The following is a 19,972-nucleotide window of genomic DNA, read 5'->3' as shown; positions in this document are numbered from 1 at the left end:
CAAGGTTCTCAGCTGCATGGTAACACCCCTTGTGGCCTTGTGTTATCGGTACCATCTTGTTGAGTGGGAGACCCTAGCTAACAGAGGCGGGAGCATTACAAAAACAAATAGGGACAAACTCTGCTCTCACCCCATGCAGATTCAATTAATTTACTACATATTTAGCTGGCATAACAGACTCTAGGAAGTTACCATGAAGGACATGGCACTGGTCTGTAATAAATCCTGAATACTGTGTGTGGCTGGTTTACTGCCGAGTTACTGCCGGGTAGCTGTGTTGGGTGATTGGAATGCTTACTGTGTGCATATGATGGGTTGGTGTAGTAGCTGGGCTCTTAGGAAAGAAGCAGGAAGGCAGCACAATAGCTCCAGAAAAGTAAACATGTCAAGGGGGCTCAGGAATAATGCCCGAGCTGTTACACTGTGAAGAAGCTACTGAAGGCGTCAGTAAAGTGACAAGACTTGTTTTGCCAAGGCTGGAAACTGACTGTTCAAAAGGATGCTAACCTGTTAAAAAGTCATTCTCTGGGCAGCTTAGAGAGCTCTTAGCAGAAGGATAGGCTGCCACAGAGACTGAATCTCCAGGACAGTCTGAAGAAGCTGCACCTGCCTGGTTGAGAAAACGGCCTGCTCGCTGTGTTAACTGCTGGTCACAAGAAGCCAAGTGGAAAACCTGCAGGTGGCCAACTTCATCAGGCCTGCTGAGGAATCGTGCTTGGTACACAGGGTGCTGTTGGTCAGGACCCGGTCTAACAGTGGGAGAATCACAGGGTTCCATGGAGTCTGTCACCAAGAAGGGTGCACTCAGAGTCCAAGAGGTAGGGCTAGCCCAGAAACGTGCCAGGTACACTAGCTGGCAAGCATAGCATGTGGTGCCTGCTAGCACTGTTTCTTGCTAGCTGGAAGGGTGATTCTTGACAGCAAATACCCCCTTCCTCATGACCCAGCGAGAGAAGAGGAACAGAAATCTAGTTTGAGCCTCCTATGTGTCAGCCCCTTTCAGGCAGTGGATTTTCCCATACAAACTGTGTTTTATTGGACCATTAGAACTTGGAAGCAGAAATACATTACAGGTCAAAAGTTGGCAAAGACATTCTCAGTGCACCAGCAAAAAAAAAAAAAAAAAAGAAAATCCAGTCCTTTTAAGTGGTAAAAGTGGAACTGAGAGAAGCTTGTTTCAGACAGTCTGGCTAATATAATGGAATAATTGAGCAGAGAAGGAAAGAGGGAACTAAGTAGCCTGGATTTACCCAACTTTGGAAGAAAATCTCTATTACTGTGCTCCTGATGAAAGTGTAGAGAATCATTTCAGTTTTCTTGAAGGACAGCCTCAATTCCCACACCAAAAGCCCATTTCCAGTCTCCAAGGGAACATGGCTATGATCTATGGCCCTGACTTCCAAGGAGCAAATGAAGTGTTTTCTCTTTTCATCCACAGCCTGTCCTGAAAAATGAGAGCATCTCATGGGAAAAAGAAATTACCGGCTCCATTTCCTTGCTGAAGAACTGGTTTCTGGTTTTTGCGGTTGTTCTGTGTGCTCTATTGGGCTGTGCTGGAGCTTCTCGGAGATATGCCTGAGACTTGCTTTTGCTAAATTTCTGGGGCATTATGCAAACAAGGCACCGGTTTTACAGTGGCTCTGGAAAGTGAAGGAAAGCGGGAGGAGGTATTGAAGGGAGCAAGAGAGTCTGGGTAAACAAAAGAGAGAGAAGGAAGAGTGATATGGTATCAGAGAGCAAGAAGGGGTTGGCATGTGCTATCCATAGCTGATGCTGCTAGAGATCAGGCTGAGTGGTGCTGTCCCTCTGGGATTTTTTTTGATGAGAGTGAGGATGATTGATCCATTACTGCCATTCAGATTTAGCTAGTCTCCTGAGCTCATACTGGCCCCCATAAAGTGTCCCTTTTGCTCTGGAATGGATTTCAGAAACACATCCCCCGGAATAGGTACAGAGTAATTCCTCTCAGGGGTCAGCAAGCAGGAGGTGAACAGCCTCCAAATGCTCAACGGAGTAATACACTCTCAAACTCACCACCTCTGCTTTGCACTTCTGAGAACAAGGAATTGAGCTTCTGCAGTGCTTTGCACTTCCCAGGTACCTGGCTATACCTCCACCAATATGGTGCTGCCGGGCTGGTCTCTTAAATGAGCCCTGGAAAGGTTTGTTCTTGGTAGATAAAGGTAGGAAGTTAGCAGCTTCGATTCTGAATGTCACAATTTAGTGCACTTCCTGTGTGTCCCACTATGCTGTCTGTGCTCGATTAGCATCTGCACACAGACTGGCCATGCAAAATATCTCCAGTCACAACTTACAATGTTGTAATTGTTACAAACGTCATCACTGTCTTATTTCTGCTTGGCTACGACTCCATCTGTACAATGAAGAAGAGAGCGGATGTGCTCCAATCAATGGGGCACAAGCTTTGGCAACAGGACACTTGGACTCTAGTCTTGGCTCTCCCACTGGCTTGCATGTAGCCTCGAGTAAGTCCCTGATTCACTGCGGCTCCTTTATAAAGGGCCAGACTGTGATACCTTTATGTTCAATAGAATCATATAACCAGAGGAGCCCTATTTACTTCAGTGGGATTATTTGAGGGGTAAGGTACATTTGTAAGGCTCTGATTAAGCAAAGGACTTAAGAGCGTGCTTAACTTTAAGCATTTGCATAGTCCCGTTGACTTCACATGCTACAGGCCCCAATTCAGGAAAGCATTGAAGAGTGTGCATCAGTGATCATTGATGCCAAGCAAGCACATGCTTAACTTTAAGCCCTGAATCGGGGCCCAAGACTTTTGCTGAATGAGGGCATGAAACACTTGAAGTGTCACTAACTGTTGTTGTTATTTAAACACCCTGAATGAAAAATGACAAGAAAATCTGATTACCGAAATCACAGTGGCAGCTATTTGTAATTTCAGTCAGAAATCCAGACCCAGGCAATTTCAGAAGTTTCATAAGCTCTAACTGTTTATTTTCTTTGCTTGGTTTTGTTTTTTAATGAAACCCTCTTGCACTGGTGATTGGTAGAAAATCATTCACTAGCGGGCAAGAACTATTGATTATTTTCATCCCAATCATCTGACAATGTTCTAGCCAATTACTAAAACCAATAATTAAAGAAATATCAATCCTGCACTCTTGTTACTATTTTCAGTAGTGCTATATCCCCTAGATAATATGAATCTTACTGGCCTCCAGTTATATGCTAGAAGAGCTTTTTTAACATTTACATAACACACTGTAACCAATTGCGGCTGGAGCAACAAGCTTGCATTGAGATTCAGGAACTGCTGACTAGGCCTCTCATATATTTACTGGAGAAAATAGATGTTGGTACCGTAGACAGAATTGCTTAAAAACTATCAGAAGATTTGGGGAAATGGTTGGTTACAGTCAAGTTCCAAAAAATTCTTATTTAGGTACTTAAATAAGTGGCCTAATTTTCCAGCATGGTGAGCACCTAATAGTTTAATCAGAAATCAGTAATGAGTCAGCATTTTTGAAGAAGAGGCTACTTATTTAGCTGCCTTAATATGGAGTTAGGAAGCACTCACTTGTAAAAATTTTGGTCTCTTTCGTTTCATGCATGCTGGTTGAAAAATTCCATCTACACATTTTTTATGGTGAATTGTTATGTTGATTAAATGAACATTTCCTGGAAAATGTCTATTTCCCTTGAAAATTTTTGTTTTTTTTCCATCAAATCAAAAAAAAAATCAAACTCCAAACTAAAAATGGGTTGTTGTTGTTTTAGGCAAAAGTGTTTTAGGGCAGTGGAGCGGCAATGCTTTATGGCAGTGGAGGCTCTCAGGGCTCTGGCCCTTCATTTTTTGCTTATGTGCTTTGTGATGCTCGCCTGGCAGGGTTACAAAATAATGTTCATTTGCACACCCAATTTTACTAGAAACACAACTCTCTCTATTGTTTTGCCCCTGCAAGACGCTTGGTCAATGAGTCCTTTAAAAATTCAAAAGCCCAAAGGAATGGAGGATGTACACGCACGCACACAAATGTGCACATCAAGTTTTTCAAAGTCAAGAGCACGAAAAGTTCCTCCTGAGTAATTTCCCAGTAGTCCTCGTTAATTCCTTAAGATTTTCCCCATCTCTTTTCAAAGCCTAAAGTTCAAAAACACAGAATGGAGCTGCCTCAGCAGTTTCCCCCCCACCTCTTTTTTTTCCCCGAGTTTTTCAGCAAAGTTCAATCAAGCCCATTAACTCCTTTCTTTTCATTTTTTTTTCTTCCTTGAAGGAAAAGCAGCTATGGGTTTCAGCCAAGACTGCTAGACATAACTGTCTGGAGAATTTCCTTTTTCATGCTGTTTCAGGAGCTGCTCCTTTTCTTGACAGATGTTGGGTCCATCTGCTTCACCCCATTGCATTTCAAGTCCTCAGCCCCGTGTTCCTTATCAGACTAATGGCACAATACTTTCTAGGTTAGGTTATGCACTTCACTTTGGTTGTAACCAGGCATACACTGGTAAAGAATTACAGAAAGAGCCTCTTCTCAGATTTAACAAGGAATGTAATTAGAATAAGGGAAACAGGATTATCCCTAAAACACCACTTCACTGTTGAGTTTCTGCCTAGAACTTTTCCTAGCACCCCCCCCTTTACAGCCTACTATGGTTGTAAAGAAACAGAACACATAGCCTCCCATTAGATGTATATGCCAAAGCATTCCTTTTGTCCAGGGACTGATATGTGCATATTCAAGTGTCTGAATAACCTTATCTTTCTCACCCCAGGGTTATACTGAATAGGAAGTGCCTATTGACACATGATTACTCTTGCTCTGGTGATTTCCTGCACATCCACACATGCTAATTTCTGCATAATCTTGTGCTGACTTTCTGAGTGCTGGTAACTATACACAGTTCAGCTGTGGCACATCTATCTACCCTGCCACCAGAGGTGTGATTACAGGTCAAGAGGCATACCAATGCTAGCTTTAACCTAGCTAGCACAGCAAAAATTATCAACGAAGCAACAGTGGTATGGGCTTCAGGCTGCACATGCCCTCCCAGAACGCTGGGTAGCTATTCATGTTGATAGCCTGTGCCGAGTCCACCCCGCCATATTGTCACTATTGTCTTAGCCATTCTTAGCTATATTAAAGGTACCCAAACTTCAATAATGCTTCTGATTGCAGTGTAGATCTTCCCTACATCCTGCCTATCCATGTGTTGTCATGCATAGAGATGTTTATACCCATGTATTTATGCCTACACAGCTAAGCATCAGCACTGGTTGCAAATTTTCCACTGAAAGCAGGCGGGAAATAGTTTTTTTTTAGTGAAGCAGAAACATTTGCAAGAATCCTGTTTTTTGTTTAAAAAAAGGGGGAGAAAGGGGTCTGGTTACTGAAAATGGTGTAAAATTGATTTGAGAGGTTTGAGGTTTTTTTCATGAAAAACTGGAAAATGTTAATGAAAATTTTCCATTAAAAACAAAAATAATGTCATTGAATTTCTTTTTTGCAAGTAAAAAAATAATTTCCCACCCAGCTCTGCTGCCTCCCCCACTGCTGATCCCTGCATCCTACGGGGCAGATCCTTTACAGTGCAGCCTGCATGCAGCTGTTTGTGTGGATGAGTAGCCAAGACAACACCTATCCTTGTTTACATCAATGTGGATGGAATGGGAATTTCATCTGTCTTCTTTTTCCAGTTGAGTCTAATAGCAGCTAATGTGTTGGCTGAGTGGCTCTCGCTCCATTGCTGTAATTACCCGTTTAGCCATAAGGATCCACGCCTGACAAAGCAATGACTGAGAATAAATGATAATTTAGTGAGGGCTTTTGTGTGCGTGCTGGAATCGGATTTTGAGTAACCATTTGCCAGGCACACAAGGAAGGTAAGTGCTTATACCTGACACCACTCGCTATGTAACAGTGATTAAAGAGTCTCTCCTGGCAGCCGAGCACAGGCTGAAAATTAGGAAATCATTTACCTGACTTTATCTTTCAGCCCCATTTCAAATGACAGACACTGCCGTTGTTATCTAATTTGGAAGCAAAATGACTCCCAAGAACTTGTTACTTGGGGAACGGATCAGATTCACTTTGGTTTAACATTCCAGTTGACTGGAGCTTATCCCATTGCACCAGGCTATGCTGCCTTCTCAGCTATCCAGGAAATAACTGGAGCCAGTGGCGTCCAAATGGTCTTAAGATAGAAAACCATTGCAACAAAGCACTAGCTCCGGTTCTAGCCCTTTATTTTCAAATCAATTGCTAGGCTGTTTTGTTTATTACGCTTTGCACAGTCATTCCACAAAACGAGCACCCATTCTGTGCTGCAGTTGCTCTTTGACACATCTTAATAATGGAGGTTTCAGAGTAGCAGCCATGTTAGTCTGTGTCCGCAAAAAGAACAGGAGTATTTGTGGCACCTTAGAAACTAACAAATTTATTTGAGCATAAGCTTTCGTGGGCACAGCCCACTTCATCGGATGCATGCAGTGGAAAATACAGTAGGAAGATATATTTATATACGCAGAGAACATGAAATAATGGGTGTTACCATACACACTGTAATGAGAGTGATCACTTAAGGTGAGCTATTACCAGCAGGAGAGAAAAAAACTTTTTGTAGTGGTAATCAAAATGGTCCATTTGCAGAAATTGACAAGAATGTGTGAGGAACTGTAAGGGGAGGGAAAATAAACATGGGGAAATAGTTGTGCTTTGTGTAATGGCTCATCCACTCCTAGTCTTTATTCAAGCCTAATGTAATGGTGTCAAGTTTGCAAATTAATTCCAATTCAGCAGTCTCTCCTTGGAGTCTGTTTTTAAAAAATTTTTGTTGTAATATTGCTACTTTTAGGTCTGTAATTGAGTGACCAGGAAAATTGAAGTGTTCTCCTACTGGTTTTTGAATGTTATAATTCTTGACTTCTGATTTGTGTCCATTTATTCTTTTATGTAGAGACTGTCCAGTTTGGCCAATGTACATGGCAGAGGGGCATTGCTGCCACATGATGGCATATATCACATTGATAGATGTGCGGGTGAACGAGCCTTTGATAGTGTAGCTGATGTGATTAGGTCCTATGATGGTGTCCCTGATTCTGCTGTTACTGGAGTAAATCAGGTCTCATTTGAAATCAATAATGTTAACTGGTGTGAGAGGAGAGTTTTGTCCAGTGGGGCCTTACTCTGTTCCTTTTTACTGCAGTGTTACACCACTGGAATGACATTGAGTAAAATGGATTTACTCTTGATTGATATGTGTCAGTCTGGGAGTGGGATTAGGGCCAATCTGGTGAGGTGCTGAGCAAGTTTCCAATCAGAGGTTCTCCATTGCATGGTCCCCCTGCCCTGGAAGAGTTCAGCTGTTCCACAGTATTATAGGAACCACTCAAGTCTGCAGATGTTAGCTAGAAATCTGACAGGAACAGCCTTTCTCCTGGTAGTTCAGCAAATTGGTTTCTAGATCCACTAGACATGAGGAAGATTGCAGAAACCTGATTAGAACTTGGGGGAAGTTACCCTTTTTTTTTTTTTTGAACATCAGAAAGATTTAGAGAAAGGTTAAGTTTCAGTTATGGCTGACATGACAGGTTGAATCAATCATCTCAGTCACTTCACCAACCCCTTTTGCCACTGAACTGTAGCCCTGCTATTCACCTGCCTGCATAACCCTGCCAATGAAACTCAATTTTGACCTTTAGCATCATTTAATGTTCTAAACTGAGTCCCCCCAAAGCCTCAAATCCTGACATGACTCTCCATTTTCACTGCAGCAGGGAATGACAAACATGTACATGGTGGGGTGATTTTGTGAGAAGCAGCCTATTAAGAAGTAAGATGAAAATACCACACTCATTTCCCTTGAACTCATGAGATAGAAGACAAGTGAGCTATTGTCCTCTGCCCACAGCAGATCTATTCATATTCTTCACATTGCATCACTGGTGTGGGTCTACCCCAACATCTTAGAGATCACTGGCAAAAATAAATGGCAGATAGTCTTTGGACACAAGTTAGTGTCACATTTTAAGTAGCCCAGATTTGTCACTTTGTCTCCTTCCTTGTATCTGCCATAGTGCTTGGCTTTCCTTTTGGCACTTCAAAACTCTGGGAACCTTGTTTTATTGTAAAGCATAAACCTGCCTGTAGGAAAATCTCACAGGTTCATCTCTGCCCAGCTCCCATTTAGGTTCTTAAATCAATTGTGGGAGTTAAGCATTTTTGAAATTCTGGTCCTCAAAGTGCAAGGCATAATAATTAATTGCAAGATCACACGCAATGATTCTTCTAGGCCCCTCCGGGGTTAGAGCTTTCAATGTAGGAATAGCTCGCTTTGCTATTTCATCCAGAGCATTAATGCAGACTGCAGCTAGCAATTATACCAAGCATTGAAGTTCTGTAATTGTATGTGGAGCGTGCATTTATAATGCAACCACAACCTTTAGTCTGTTGCAGCCCTTCTTTCTTCACAGTGTTGCATTTGAATTAATGGCAAGCCACATGGGTAATCCAAATGTAGAAAGGTTATGTCAGGAACAAATTTAAAAACCATCTTGTCCCTTTAAGTATTTGTCATTAATGATATTTTCATGATGCAAGAACTGATACATACAAATGATGTAATGGAAACATTAAACAAAGGAAACTGGTTCTGTCTTACATGAAGGCCAAAAATGGGTGTCAAATTAAATTACATTAAAAGTGGTGTAAGTTAAATTATATTTATATCCATTTTAAGGCCCCTTTACACTTCTAGAGCGGTTAAAGGGGACTAGTATAAATGACAGTCAGATCCAGAGTGATCCTATTCACAGTGAAAATGGTAATGTGGGTTGGAATCTTGTACTGTGTTCCAGTAGTCTGCAGGATTGGGGGTCTAACAGTCTAATGTGGCCAGCATAAAATCAAATTAAGGAGAGAAGGGAAAGTGGAAAGAAAGAGGAAAAAAAATGACAGACAATAACTAAATAAATCTATTCAAATTAGATCTAAAAGCTAGGATAGATGTCCAATGATCTCTGATTCCTTTAAGAAAGGCTACAGCATGTGCAGTGAAACACCTTAGAAAGATTCCCCACAGTCAAAGCTCTCAGTTTGGCAATATGTAACCAGCTGGCAAACTCACTCTGTAGCATTAGCTGACAAAATTGATCCATGCTAATTCCCAAAGTAAACAGCATTTTATTAATATTCCATTAATACATATGATTAATCCCTATCAATTTGATCACTAATGATATCCCCTCTGCAGAGAAATGAATGCTTTTAGGAAGTTGCTTGTTCTTATTGATCAGAAACTTGCCACTGACAGATATATAGGAATGTGACTATATAACTAGGGACATTCCAGTGCAGACAGAAGATTCTCTTATATTTATTTTTTTTATTATCTTTTCTTAAAAAGCCAGACACTGTTTAATATTTTTAAACCCTTTGACTAAATGTCAATTCATCAATGTATTAGAAACAGGACATTAATCTGCTCCTCCAGTCTGCACTTTAATTGTAACATTTTCCTTTTAATGAGGTGGAGCAGGCGAATGGGAAGGTAATTGTGCCAGCACTGATGGAGGGTTTCTTTTATAATTTTTAAACTAATGATGACATGCAACTCATATTGTTTCTCTGCAGCAAAGGGCTTTTTTCACAAAGAGATGGATTAGTGGAGGAGAAAGGCACCTTCCCAGTTATCAGAGCGGTCCTATAAAGCATACACTCCTGGAATATGTTCGCTGCAAAACAACGTGGCCTCATCTATTAACAAGACAAATGACTTGGGCTTGACAGACAGGGCAAATGCAGATTCTGAATATTATTGTAGTGTATTTGAAAGGCAATGGTTGGTTAAGATCTCAGAGAGAAATCAGATGGAAGCAAACTGGCCTTTAGGGGATCATACCACTGGGCTGCTGTCCATCTGCTTATACATACCAATGAGTTGGAAACTAAGCTAACAGATACATCTGTCTTACATTCCTTTGTACACAAGGTCCTGTCATAGGAGAAGAGAATCTTGCAATCACTGGTTAAAGGGGCTGTTCATCATTACATCAAGAACACAAAGAGTACTCAAGGGGAGAGGAAGGTGGGCACTCCGAGGCCGCTTGTATGTTTCAGTGTAAATACTTCTGTCGATGTGCCTAGTGTTGATGAATCCCAATTTGTTTCACCCATTTCACAGAACGCAAAGCTGAGCAGCAGGGAGGATGAGGGATTTGCTCAGTGTCATTGAGTAAGTCTGAAGCCATGTGAGGAACCAAACACAAGTTTTCTATCAGCCCTGGTTAAGACCCCAATAACACATTGACTCTGTCCTGCTGATCCCCAGCATAAAGATAACCAAGTCAGAGATGGGAAATTGGTTGGGAGAAATCCCTAGGAGCCTTCCACACCATGTACTCGAGGCACTCCGTGATGTGAAAACAGCCTGGGTATTTTTGCTGTGTTTTCCTGTTAGGATATATCCCTCAGACCACTATGTACCTAGACTCTACATTAAAGGGACATTCATTTTATAAAGTCTTTTGGGGGTGAAAGCTAACTATTGATTCTGATCGATAGCAACATACACTGTTGGATCTCCTTCCACTTTCCTGTAAGCAGGCAGGGATGAAAGAGACACTCACAGACTCACGGGGTTCAAGTTTCTGAAACTCATTGGGTAAATCTCTTTGACATGGTCACTGGCACTGCTGAGCTGGCTTATTTTATCCTCTATGGGTAGCATGGTTACCCAGAATCCACTGCAGATGGGTGATGGCCTCTCCCACTCTTAATTATTTAGTTTTGTTTTGAATATGGAGACACTTCATATCATTGTGCTTCCAGTTCTGTTTTGTCCTCCTGCAGTGCCTTCTGGGTAAACATATCACCAACAGAGGATAAAATAAGTCAGCCAAGCAGTGCGAGAGCCCTAACCAAAGAGATTACCCAGTCACCAGAAACTGGCTTCATGCTCTTTTACAGTGCTGTACATTTCCTCCACTCACTCACACCCACATTTTTAAGGGTATTTAGGCATTTTTCAGCTCAGTTTTGCAATGCCTAACAGACTTAAGAACCTAAGGCCCATTTTCAAAAGTAACTTGGGTACCTAGGGACTAAATCCACATCACAACACTGAACTTTTGATGCCCTCGAAAATCACAGGAACAGGACTGCCATCCACAAAGCTGACTTAGGTGCCTCAGCTCCCTGTGCAACGCGGGGGGAGAGATAGGCACTTTGGAATGCAGCTCACAAAGCTAGTCCGCCAGCTGGAGAGCTGCCTGAGCCAGCCAGTGGGAGATGCTGACGAAGGAGGGGGTGCGATAAGCACCGCCCCTTTCTCAGGGATAGGCACATACCACAAACTGGGGGAAGATAGATGCTCTTCTGCCTAACTTGTGGGTGGGGGCCTGATTCAGCAGGTGTGTTCAGAGGCCTCTTCCTCCCATCCCCCCTCCCTTTGTATAGATATAAGTGGGCTATGGGCACACCTACCCAACTGGGCCCCATCTGTGAGTTACAGGGAGGAGTGCTGTTTTCCCTGTTCATTAATCTTTCTGGGGCTTAGGTGGGAGCTGGCCACCTAGAAGGAGGTAGCAGTGCGCATATTCCCAGGCAGAAACATAGGTGCCTAGGAATCTTTTGCTGAAAATACTTGGGCTCTAAATGAGTTTAGGCACGTACAGGGTTGGTGGCAGCCAAGCGGGCATTTTATGGATCACGAGAGAGCCTACGAAAAGGCCCCATGTGTCTTTATGAAGGCCTAGTCTACATTACAATAACATTGCCAGCCATAGATATACTAGCAAACTACTCGCCACACAGATTATACCAGCCAAAGAAGTTCTTTAAGCAGCATATTTAAACCATATACCCAAAGGACATAAACTTTACCAGCAAAAGAACCCTTTCAGGTCTGAGCTGCATCTATGCAGGGTTCTTGCTGGCACAGCTGTTTGTTAGGGGTGTGATTTTTTTTTCCATGAGCAAAGCGTTGTAGTGTAGATCAAAACTCTACCCACAAACATACTTTCCAATCCTTAGAGGATCTCTAGATGAAAATCTTGGGGATGGGCTTTGGAAGTGTTTGCACTGTTCTGAACAATAGCTCTGTAAGAACAACAGCATGAATGAGCTTCCATGTCATTCTTGGTCGGTGATGCCATCTCAGATGTGTTCAATTTACAAGTTAAAGGCTATCTTACAATACTCCTGCTCACTAAGCAGTATCTTACTCCACAAGCAGCTCATATATTATTGAACAAGTGCAAGGGTATCACAATTTGGCCCCAATTCATGGTTTTTTTCACCCAAACAAGAGCCTGGCTACTCTCAACGTAGGATCAGAAAGACAAGCTAACCTCCTGTACCGCTACATGTGGTTGGGATTTTTCAGAAAATCATTGTTTTGCTGGAAAATGCCAGTTCATCAAAAGCAAAACTGTTCCTGAAACCTAAGAAATGTCACCTAATATCCTAATGTTGTAAAAAAAAAAGACAGTTTGGCAAATGTCCAGTTATTAACATTTCTTAAAAGAAAAGTTTTGGTTTTTCAAATTGAAATGACTTTTTCATTTCAAAATTTTAGTACATTAACACTAAAAAGGGTTTTTAAAATGGTGAAAAGATTGAAATCAAAACAAAATATTTTGATTGACCCAAAGTGAAATGTATTTTGGTTTGTTGGTTCGTGAAAATTTTTGAGATTTTGTATTTTTGTCCAATTTGGGACAGGAAAATATTTCCAAATCTCAAAAATTTTAGCAGGATGGGAAATCCATTAGCCTTTCAGTACTATTCACCACCATTACTAAAGAATCTGCATTCAGACTATGGTTAACTATTCTGTCTGTGATGCACAAGCTAGAAAACATCCCAACTGTAGTTTTGGGGATTCACCAAGGGCAAGTCATGCCTGACTAACTTAATTGCCGTCTATGACGAGATAACTGACTCTGTGGATGAGGGGAAAGCAGTGGATGTGTTATTCCTTGACTTTAGCAAAGGTTTTGATATGGTCTCTCGCAGTATTTTTGACAGCTTGTTAAAGTATGAGCTGGATGAATGGACTGTAAGGTGGATAGGAAGCTGGTTAGATAATCGGGCTCAATGGGTAGTGATCAACGGCTCCTTGGTTCTGGGGCCGGTTTTATTCAATATCTTCATTAATGATCTGGAGGATTGCGTGGACTGCACCCTCAGCAAATTTGCAGATGACACTAAACTGGGAGGAGTGGTAGACATGCTGGAGGATACGAAAAGAATACAGAGGGACCTAGACAAATTAGAGGATTGGGCCAAAAGAAATCTGATGAGGTTCAACAAGGGCAAGTGCTGAGTCCTTCACTTAGGATGGAAGAATCTCATGCACTACTACAGACTAGAGACCGAATGGCTAGGCAGCAGTTCTGCAGAAAAGATCCTAGGAGTTACAGTGGACCAGAAGCTGACTATGAGTCAGCAGTGTGCCCTTGTTGCCAAGAAGGCTAAGGGTATTTTGGGCTGTCTAAGTAGGAGCATTGCCAGCAGATCAAGGGACATGATCATTCCCCTCTATTCGGCAATGATGAGGCCTCATCTAAAGTACTGTCTCCAGTTTTGGGCCCCACACTACAAGAAGGAGGTGGAAAAATTGGAAAGAGTCCAGTGGAGGGCAACAAAAATGATTAAGGGACAGGAGCACATGACTTATGAGGAGAGGCAGGGCCGGTGCAAGGAAGTTTCGCGCCCTAGGCGAAATCTCCACCTTTGCCCCCCCCCCGCTCCCCCACCCTGACCGCCCCCACGGCAGCTCCCCCTGTCCGCCATGAGGCGCCCCCCTGCGGCAGCTCCCCACCCCCTACCCTCCTCCCTGAAGCACCCCCCCCACCCCAGCTTACCCCTGCTCTGCGCACGAGCACCCTAAGCATGCCGTCACTGCTTCACTTCTTCCGCCTCCCAGGCTTGCGGTGCCAATCAGCTTAGGTGCTGCAAGCCTGGGAGGCGGGAGAAGTGAAGCAGCCACAGCATGCTCGGGGAGGAAGCGGGGCAGGGGTGAGCTGGGGCTGAGAGTTCCCCTGCGTGCCGCCCCCCACCACTTGCTGCAGGCCGCTCTCCCCGCTCTCCCCTGCCCCAGCTCCCTCCACCCAAATGCCAGCAATGACCGGGGCAGCCGATGATCCGGCCACCGCAGTCACTGCTGAAGAAAATGGTGCCCCCCAAATCCCAGTGCCCTAGGCAACCACCTAGGTCACCTAAATGGTTGCACCGGCCCTGAGGAGAGGCTGAGGGAACTGGGATTGTTTAGTCTGCAGAAGAGAAGAATGAGCAGGGATTTGATAGCTGCTTTCACCTACCTGAAAGGTGGTTCCAACAGTGATAGCAGATGACAGAACAAGTTGCAGAGTGAGAGTTTTAGGTTGGATATTAGGAAAAACTTTTTCACTAGGAGGGTGGTGAAGCACTGGAATAGGTTACCTAGGGAGGTGGTGGAATCTCCTTCCTTAGAGGTTTTTAAGGTCAAGCTTGACAAAGCCCTGGCGGGGATAATTTAGTTGGGGATTGGTCCCGCTTTGAGCAGGGGGTTGGACCTGAGGTCCCTTCCAACCCTGATATTTTATGATTCTATGAACTCTTTCCTGGGTTTGCTCTGAAGTGCTAAGAGAAGTATAAAACAGGAATTAACTTAATTTGTCACCAAGGTCACTGTCACTTTCCTCTACCCTTTTACAATGGATTCTTGGTCTAAGGGTCCTATGCTCAGTTCAGTCTGATCCAAAGCCAACTGAAGTCATTCAGATTCTTTTCAAAACCCAAACACACTTTCCAAGAGTGCAAAATCTCTTTGTCCTTTAACCTTTGCCCTGCAGTGGGTTGACAATAGTTAATTGTATGAAAAATTAAAGGACACTTAATGTCAATGGAACATCACGAAAGGAAGATAGGGCTAGGAGTCTTCTGTGAAGGGTGTAACTAATTGACCGTACCTGCCTATGTATGTGCAATGCCCACTGTAACGTTGACATGAACTGTGACCATATAGATAATTGTTGCAACCAGGGTCCTATGGTTGCACCAGGTCTTATATAGAGGAGGTCAAGTGGGGTGTCTATGGAAAGGTTGTAGTTTGCTGGGTATGATTATGCTGTCTGTATGTATGTATCATTTTTGTACTTGAAATTATGAATATTGGCTGTGAACTTGTATCTCGATATGTTTGATTCTAAGTAGTCTCAGTGAAGCATTTGGTCAGCTTCTCGAGAAAGGTCTATTCTCAATAAGTGCCCGATCAAGAAACACTTAACTGACAATGGACTTTGGGAGATGCCAATCCACATCTGAGCTTTCCTGACAACGTTCAAATAAACATGTAAACAATGGCATCAGCCTGCAAAAAGTGGAATCATTCATGGACATGTGACTTGCTCAGGTGGTTACAAACTTCATCTTGTGGCTGTGACTTTGTACAGAAGAACAAACAAGTTTCCACCCACAAGAGAGAAAATATAAAAGACCCTGGAAGCCTCTCTATTTTGTCTTCAGCTGGCTCAAGAGATGACCTCTCCACCCCCAAGAGTTGCCTGAAAGAAACTGGAACAAAGGACAGTAACTATGGGGGTGTGAGTGATTGCTGGACCCAGACTAGGAAGGAGTCCAGTCTGTGAAAGAAGCTTATTGGAACATCTCTGGAGGTGAGATTTCATCTGTAATCAGTTTCTTAATGTATTAGGCTTAGACTTGTGTGTTTTGTTTTATTTTGCTTGGTAACTTACTTTGTTCTGTCTGTTATTACTTGGAACCACATAAATCCTACTTTTATACTTAATAAACTCACCTTTGCTTATTAATTGACCCAGGGTAAGTAAGTAATGCATGGGAGAGCAAACAGCTGTGCATATCTCTTTATCAGTGTTATAGAGGGCAGACAATTTACGAGTTTGCCCTGTATAAGCTGTATACAGAGTAAAAAGGAATAATTTGTGGATTGGATCCCACTGAGAGTTGGGTGTCTGGATGCTGGAGACAGGATTACATGCTAAGTGGTTTTCAGTTAAAACCTGCAGCTTTGGGGGACGTGGTTCAGACCTGGCTCTGTGTTTGCTGCAGGATAGCATGTCTGGCTGAACAAGGCAGGGTTCTGAAGTCCCAAGCTGGCAGGGAAAATAGGCTCAGAGGTAGTCTCAGCATATCAGGTGGCAGTCCCAAGGGGGTCTCTGTGACCGAACCCGTCACAACCACCTCTTCAATATATCTACAAACTGTTATTTTATTCTCTCTACTTTGGCCAGTGCTGTTTTAACCTGGGCTGCAAATATCAAGGCATAGTCAAGGGGCAAGAGAGCAGAGTCAGAAGGGGAAAAGTGGTGGAATCATGGTGAGACAAGCATCCTTAAAAGTATTCAAAAATCCACCAAAATTAGGGTCTGATCTAATGCCCATTCACATTAACACTGAGAGAGAAAGAGTGGTCCAGTGGCCAGAAAGTCTCAGTTAAAGTCACTGCACCTCCCCAGAATCCCTGGGTGATCTTGGTTGAGTCACTTAATCTCTCTGTGTCTCAGGTCCCTATTTGTACACTGGGGTTAATAGCACATCTCTCCCTCATCTGGGTGTTGTGAGAATAAACATATTAAAAATTGTGAGGTGCTCAGAGGGATGCTCCAAGTTAGATGGATACAGGTTGCTCTAATTTTTACCAGGGGCTAATTTGGCCCTGGTAGGCCCCAGGATCAATGGACCGGAAGGATGGCATAAAACTATCTATACCTTCCTTTTCCCTGGTACCCCACATTGTTCTTTGTTGGAAATGTTCCTCATCATTACTCAAAAAATATTTTGCCCTAGAAACTTCAAACTTGATTTAGTATCATGCCCTTAGCAAGGAGTGGTGCCTTTGATTAGTTTTGGAGGTACAAGGTAATTATTTCATTATTGATGGTTTCTGCACACTAACTGAAGTCAACATGGCAGATACCCACTTTTAGCAGAGCTTTGCCTATTTTATAAAATATGCATTGGTGCCCTGCATGCTTTTCAAAGTGTTTATGATCTTGCAGGATCTGTGGTGTGTGTGCTAAAGTTGTAATGAGAAACCCATGACAGTTGATGCAGAGGGTCGCTGAAGGCACTATCTACTACTACTACTAGGCATATCTACACAGAAACGTCAAAGTTGTCATTTCTAGCTCAAACCAATCTGATCAAACTAGCATGCCAAAAGTAGCAGTGTAGCCATGGCAGCAGTGAGATAGGCTAGTTGCCCCAAATACAATCCCATCCGATACCCTAGATATGTACTTGGGTAGGAACCCGCTCCTACCACTTGTGCTATTTTTAGCATGTCAGCTCTCAGCATGCTAGCATGGGTATGTCTCCTGGAGCTGGTAATGGCACTTTCCAGCTCTGGCCTAGATATACCTTCAGAGCTGATGGAAAGGCAGAATTTCCATCCCATTGGAAATAACAATATTTCTCAATTTGTATTCACCTTAAATAGGGCTGAAAAGTTTAAATATTGAAAAAAAATTTGCTGAGAGGAAACTTAAGAAACTCTTTGCTTTGAAAATGGCAAAAACTTTTGTTTGGGGTTGATATAAACCACGTCAGCCTGAGCTGCTGCAGTATCTCACAGGAGTTGTGGGTCTCCCGGGCCCTACTTCTCCCATATGGGCCTGGCTCCCAGGCAAACAATATCTCCCATGATGTGCCACAGCGGCTCAGTTACAGGGCGAGAAAGACAGATGTCATTGTCCCTTAGGATTCCTGGCTCCAGACAGAGAAGGATGTCCCAGAAATGGAAGAGTCATATAGCAATGTGACTTTCCAGGAGATTACATGCACAAGTGAGTCACCAAATGTCGCAGTTCAGATAATAACCCTATACATTTACCTTAGCATGGTCAGATTAACGCATCACTGAGCCCTAGGCAAACATATGCTTCTGGGCTCCTAACTTCCAATATGAATAACAACAACCAGTGGATAAATGGCAGAAAGGGAAAAAATACATGTCAGTTGATGTTCCCTCTCATTCATGCCACCAGGGCCGGCTTTAAGTTAATTCACCTGATTCCCCAGAATCAAGCCCCGCACCGAAGGGATCCTCACACCTGCACCTAATGGGGCCTCGCTCCAGGGGTCTTCCGCGGCATTTTGGCAGTGGGGGGTCCGCTCTGGGGGTCTTTGGCGGCATTTCAGTGGCGGGGGGTCCTTCGGTGTCGTGGAAAACCCGGAGTGGACACTCTGCCGCCGAGTATTCTAATCGGGCCCCGTGGGTCATAAAGCCACCCCTGCATGCCACTACAGTAAATTCCCATCCCTGGCTGTTCACTGACTGCTCTTGGAGTCTCCTCGGCCCTGTCGGCAATGGCAAAGTGATACTCAGCAGTCAGCAAGAACTGTCTCCGCGCACTCTGCTGCCGGGGCAGACATCCACGCAAACTGAAAGAACTCCACTGGCTTGAGTGAAGGGTGTTGCATCCTGATGCACAGAGTTGCAATGCCATTCCAATTTGGCCCAGCTGCCCTCCACTATGGCTAGGCAAAATCTGAGTGGTGTGAAGTCTTGGATGCCATGTTGCTATGCCTCTTGCTCAAGCAAGGGCAGTTCTTTCATATCACTTGCAAATCTGCATTGGGAAAAAATAAACAAACCCCAATAACCATCTTGGGGCCTGCTCCCTCCACAGATTTGAGCCCCAGGCACATGCCTAGTTTGCCTATATGTTAATCTGACCCTGCTCCTTAGTTTTGTTCTCATTTATTTCCTCTCCAGTTATTCTCTCATCTGTTTCCACCAGGGCCACCCAGAGGATTCAGGGGGTCTGGGGTCTCCAGCGGCAGGGGTCCTTCCATTCCAGGTCTTCAGGGCACTTTGGCAACAGGTCCTGGAGTGAGTGAATGACCCGGCATCGAACTGCCGCTAAAGACCCGGAGTAGAAGGAGCCCTCGCAGCCGAATTGTCGCCGAAGACCCAGAGCGGAAGACGCTCCGGGTTTACAGCAGCGGTCCTTCACTTGCTCTGAGTGTGGTCGGTGGCACTGAAGGACCCACCAAAAACTGTTGTGGGGGCCCCTGAAAAGTCTCATGGGGGCCCCTGCGGGTCCTGGGGCAGATTGCCCCACTTCCCCCCGCCCCCCCCCGGGCGGCCCTGCTTTCCACTGCCACCTTCATTTGCTTTCTCTTCCCCTCATCCCCTCTCTTATCTTTCATTCATCTTCAGGGGGTGGGATCATACCATCAGAGCTAGCTTCACTCCCCCCCCCTTCACCACACTCCCCATCTGTTCTGCCACCCTTCCTTCTCAGTGGAATTGTGACATCAGAGGGAGGCCAGCCAATCACCACCCTCCCCTTGCTTTTATTTCTTGGCTGCACTACCTATCCCTCCTCCTATTCCCACTCCTTTGTCTCTTCCTACTCCGTGGTCATGTTCATTAAAATTCATTAACATTCTTAAATCTTTTTTTGTATTAAATCAAATTTTGAGCAGAGTGTATGCACTTGGAACAATATGATTTAAATGACACGTTGCCCAACCACATCAGAGTAGGACTATAGAAGTAATTTACGGCATATAGAAGCAGACAACAGATCATTAAAGCATAGGATTATTATTATTATAATTATGAAGGAAAAAGCTTTTTTTATTCTTAGTGTCTGATACAAATAAGCAATCAACCAAAGATCCTTCTGGGTCAGTATTGATTTCAGAAAGGAGAAAAAATACACAATAGAACAAGAATACATGAAAAATCTAAAACCTCGTGGAGGCAACAATTTAAAGGATTTCAAAGGCTGTTTTCATAAGCCTTTTGGGACTGAAATGTAGCATATTGATTAAACTTCCGGAGCAGCTAAAGGCAGCTTCAGCGTAGCTAATTAAAACTGAGATGCCCTGATGCCCCTTCTACTTGTTTTACCAAGCTTCAGTCTGTCAAATCAATTAATATTCCCAGCCCTGACTAAAGATGCAAGTCTGTTTATCATCTGATAAATCAATCGATATATTGATTAATTTTAAATAATTAA

This window comes from Gopherus flavomarginatus, chromosome 8, assembly GCF_025201925.1.
Source record: "Gopherus flavomarginatus isolate rGopFla2 chromosome 8, rGopFla2.mat.asm, whole genome shotgun sequence".
Taxonomy (NCBI): Eukaryota; Metazoa; Chordata; order Testudines; family Testudinidae; genus Gopherus; species Gopherus flavomarginatus.
The sequence above is the reverse complement of the archived record's forward strand: the minus strand, read 5'-3'. Positions refer to the sequence as shown.